The sequence below is a fragment of the Sapajus apella genome, unplaced genomic scaffold (assembly GCF_009761245.1).
Source record: "Sapajus apella isolate SASKATOON/1434 unplaced genomic scaffold, GSC_monkey_1.0 scaffold51, whole genome shotgun sequence".
NCBI lineage: Eukaryota > Metazoa > Chordata > Mammalia > Primates > Cebidae > Sapajus > Sapajus apella.
The window spans coordinates 16,544,436-16,549,420 of NW_022436991.1; the positions used below are offsets into that span (position 1 = coordinate 16,544,436).

A 4,985-nucleotide genomic window follows, 5' to 3' on the forward strand; every position below is an offset into this window, starting at 1 on the left:
CGCTCTCATTCCGTTGGTCTTGGTGTCTTTCAGCAATCCTCCGGTCCAGCTACTGTGATAAATAGATCAATTGAGCAATGTCCTTTCTGCTTCCTCCGTGGGCATTCCCATCTTGGTGCAGACTTGAAGAATTGCTAGAATCCTTTCCCTTATCTTCCCCCCACCCCTTACAGCCATTAAAGGACAGACCCCTCTGCAGGTTGGGCTGAGTGTGCGGGAACTGAACGCATTGGTTGCCAAGTTTGGCCATACTCTTGCCTGTTGAGACCGATCCTGCTACCAAGCCAGGGCCAAGAAAGAGAAGCCGAGTGGGATGACCCTGCCTCACTCCTCCTCTTTGGAATACACAGGCATCTCCAGCCCAGCCCCTCCTGCGCACGGCCCTGATGGCTCAAGTTCTCATAGAGACTCTGGATGTCTGCTGTGTTTCATTCTGTCACCTCACTTACCTAGGGACCCCCTCACTCCCTCCTTTTACCCTAAAAACGATTTAAGATGAAATCATTCTGTGATCACTAGATGCTGTCTGTGCCTGAGACAGAGCGGGAACCCCTCTTAGAGGCCTGCTGGGTTCCCCCACACATGGAAATAAAGAAAAATCTTGAGTTTCTTCAAGGGGAGTTCCAGGCACCTTGCTGATCTGGAGAAGCAAATGAGCAGTTGGTAAGCAGGAAAGTAACAGTCGCTTTAAACAGTAGCCAAGGAAGTGAGAGCCCCGAGATGTGTGGTTGCCCAGAAAACCAAGAGTGTTAACACACGCCCCTGAGTTGTTTTTCAAAAACCTAGACCCCACTGTAATATTCCGTTCTTGCATTGCTACAAAAAACTACCTGAGACCGGGTAATTTGTAAAGAAAAGGGGTTTCATTGGCTAATGGTTCCTCAGGCATTATGGGAAGCCTGGCTGGGAAGGCCTCAGGAAACTTACATTCATGGTGGAAGGTGAGGAGGAAGGAGTCCTGTCTTACAAGGCTGGAGAAGTAAGGAAGGGAGAGCAGGGTGAGGTGGTACACGTGTTTAAACAACCAGATCTTGTGATAACTGACTCACTATCATGAGGACAGCAAGGGGGAAATCCACCCCCATGGTCCAGTAACCTCCCGCCAGGCCCCTCCTCCAACACTGGAGATGACAATCCAATATGAGATTTGTGTGGGGACACAAATCCAAACCGTGTCACCCACCAAATGGAAAATGCCATCTGCTGGTAGGTGGGCCTCTGATAAGGAGGAACTGAAGACTCAACTCTGATCGCTCTTCTTTGCTCTAAATTTCTTCCTGAGGGTCCTGGAGAGAGTCACTCCTATAGGCCAGACCTTAACATTCCTTCCTGCTGACCCCAAGTTTTTAGACAAAGCTTTGCTTCCTTAACCAATTGCAAATCAAAGAATCTCTGAACCCACCTATGGCTTGTAAACCTTGCTTCAAGATATCCTGGCTTTTGGGGCCAAACTGAGGTATGACCTCCAGGTATTGGTTTATGATTTTGCCTATAACTTCTGTTTTCCTGAAATGTACCCTGCCTTTAAAAACTCTTGCTTGGAGGGTTAACACCAGTTTCTCAGTTGCTGTGTTGGTGCCCAAGGCTCACAAGTGCCCCCATCTCTGGGGAGTGGTCTTGGCTGCAGGGGAGCAGCCTCTTCTCGGTGACAGTAGGATGAGCTGGAGAAAGGGGGAGGAATGGCCGGTGGGCAATGACTAATCCACTCGGGAAGAATCAGGGGCCAGACTTCAGCCTCAAGTATGACGCGGTAATCGCCCCATAAACTGCATACCTCAGCCATACCTCAGCTTTCTGTTGAAACTGCTCTCTGTAACCCAAATGTGACAGGCAAGCTGTCCAAACCCACACCCTCTTGGCCCCTGCGTCTTGTAATAAGTAATTAAGGACTGTAATTTCCACTCTGCCCAGATAATGTGTAAACAAATGCTAATCTTGACTTTTGTGAACCACTTAAGTAACAATCAGAATGTCAAAAGTCCCCTGGCCCTCGGAGCGTCCGGAGCCCCTCACCCTCATCTTCGCCCAGGAATCCACTGGAATGTCTGGAGCCCCTCACCCTCATCTCTGCCCAGGAAGTGATTTACAGAATCCACTAGCCCTCGGAATGTCCGAAGCCCCTCACCCCCACCCCCACCCCTCACCCTCACTCCCGAGGTGGTTTTACGGGTATAAAAGGCCTTGACACCCTCCTTTCGGGGCCACGGGTTGGAGAGACGTGAGTCCTCCATGGCCACTGGCAATAAAGACCCTGCAATTTGGCATGCTTTTGTCTTGGTATTGACTTTCTATGCTCGCTCCATTATAACAAAGGAGGGACCCATCCATGCTTACAGCTCCCAGAGACCAGGCCAGGGTTGGGGAGAGGCCCTTGGCACCGAGCCTCTTTCCCCACTCCATCCTGCTTTCTTCTCCTTGTCTCTCCAACAATGGGCATTGGACACCGAGCAGATACAACCAGGGGTCAGTTCCTGTCTGTGGGTGCAGGACGGATAGGTGATGGGAGGGTGGATGGGTTTGTGTGTGGACAGGTGGATGGATGGAAGGATGGGGTAGTGGGTGGATGGGTAGATGGATGGGTGGGGAAGGGGAGCCTCCACCTTCAAATGGAAGCCTTGAAATGGAAGGTATGGGTGTTGTCAACAACACCGCAGACCCAAGCCCCCTTCTGTGACCATCTCTTTTCTATAATCTTTCCTCTTCTCTCCCTTCTTACCCAGTTTCTCAGTGACTTGTTTTCATGTCCCCTTTTCTCCTGTGTGTCTATTTCACTGAATTTAAGTACAAATTCAATCCATATTCTTCTCATTGTGGTGAAACCGCTCGCTAGCGTGGGAGCCTGAGTGGGGACAGCCCTCATTTCTCCTGGGGCTTTGCCAGCAGGAGCTCCTTCTTCCCTCTTCCCTTTACTCATTATCCAGCATTTTCCCTTCCACCAGGGATGCTTTGGCCACATTTCCCAGCTTCTCATTGCTTTCCTCTGCTTGACTTGTTTCCTGTAGCCTGTTAACCAAATTTAACAGGCTTGTTTTATTCCAAATTTGCACCAGTTCGAGTTGGTTTACCTCTTAGAAGGGTGACTTTTGCATCGCTCCAGGCAGCTTCTGATTCATGCAGTTATTGAGCAGGACTGTGGGTGAGGGGGTCTGAGCATTTGGTTTATTTGCTTCAAACCTGTGCAATCTCCCCTTCACCCACCCATCCACCTGTTCATCCACCCACCCACCCATCTACCCTTCCACCTTCCATCCCATCCTTTCATCCATCCACCTGTTCACCCACTCACCCACCCATCTACCCATCCACCCTATCCTTCCATCCATCCATGTATTCACCCACTTACCCACCCAACTACTTGTCTACCCACCACTCCATTCTTCCATCCATCTACTGTTCACCTGCCCACTCACCCATCTACACATCCACCCACCACCCCATCCTTCCATCAGCCACATATTCAACCACTCACCCACCCATCTACCCTTCCACCCACCACTCCATTCTTCCATCCATCCACCTGTTCACCTGCCCACCCACCCATCTACACATCCACCCTCCACCCCATCCTTCCATCCATCCACCTGTTTACACACAAACCCATCCACCCTCCCATCACCCATCCATTCTACACCCACAGACAGGAACTGACCCCTGGTTGTACCTGCTCAGTATTCAATGCCCATTGTTGGAGAGACAAAGAGAAGTGAGAAGCAGTATCTTCCTTCAATGAACTCTCATCTAGAGAGTGTCACCTTTCATCCTTCACTAAGAAAGGCTGATTAATAACTTCCCCGCCCCCGCCCTCAGCTTAGAACAATTGCAGCAAATGTTGTTTCCCAGGCACATAAGTGAGCTGCAACTGTGATTGGGACTGGAACTATCAGATCCTCGTGCTGCCTGGATAGCATTCTGCCATTCTTTCACTTCATTCATGCACCAAATATGGATTGTGTGCCTCCCATGTGCCAGGGATTATGCGAAGAACTGGGGATAAAAGGGTTAAAAGGGGCAGACATGGTGGCTCACACCTATAATCCCAACACTTTGGGAGGCTGAGGTGATGGGGGTGATCACTTGAGGCCAGGAGTTCAAGACCATCGTGGGCAACATAGCAAGACCCCTAACTTCACAAAACATTTAAAACTTAGCTAGACATGGTGGTGCACACCTATAGTCCCAGCTACTCAGGAGGCTGAAGTGGGAGGATCGCTTGAGCCCAGGAGGTTGAGACTACAGTGAGCTCTGATCACACCGCTGCACTCCAGCTTGGGTGACAGAGTAAGGCTTTGTTTCTGAAAAACAAAACAATGAAAGAAAGATTAGGAAGACACAGTCCCAGTGTGGGGAAGCCAGCAGTCCCTGTCCAGCCCCTGGCACACCAGGGCACAGCCTTAATCATCTCAAGCCTCTCCCTCTGCGATTCATCAAGCAGAGCTAATCACTTCCTTCCTCCCTCGGGTTACTCTGCTGTCTAGTAAAACTTTTAGGGTGTGATCTCCTTCTGGGATGTGATCTCCCTCTGGGGTGTAACTCCTTGAGGACTGAGACCCTTTCCTGTTTGTCTTGCTTCTCACAGTGGCCAGCCCAGAGCCTAGGTCCCATGGGCAGCCCATGTGTGTGGGATGAGTGGTATGGGGAACAAATGTGCCCCAGGCAGCGGTTAGGGCAGAGAGGAGGAAGTCAAGTCATTAGCAAAATACTCAAGACTCCAGCACCCTGAGTCCTGTCCTCAGCCCGAACTAGCTGGGTGACCTGAGTCAGATGACCCAACTTCTCCATGCCTCAATTTTGCATCTGTGAAACAGGGGTGACAGCAGCCCCCATCACAGGGCTGCTGTGAGGGTTCAATTAGCTAATACAAATAAAGCACAATAGCAAAGACACAGAACCAGCCTGGATGCCCATCAATGGTGGCTTGGAAAACGTGCTACACACACCATGGAATACAATGCAGCCACAAAAAAGAATGAAATCACGTCCTTTAC

At 50.3% G+C, this 4,985-nt stretch overlaps 1 long non-coding RNA gene across 1 annotated transcript; it reads right to left on the reverse strand.

Annotated features, from left to right (window-relative positions):
* Positions 1-842: 842 nt before the first annotated feature.
* LOC116526715 lies at positions 843-3,214 on the reverse strand. The gene is made up of 2 exons (XR_004258236.1): positions 3,066-3,214; positions 843-971 (listed from the first exon to the last, which is right to left on the reverse strand). It is a non-coding gene; the product is annotated as an uncharacterized LOC116526715 (long non-coding RNA).
* Positions 3,215-4,985: the final 1,771 nt, after the last annotated feature.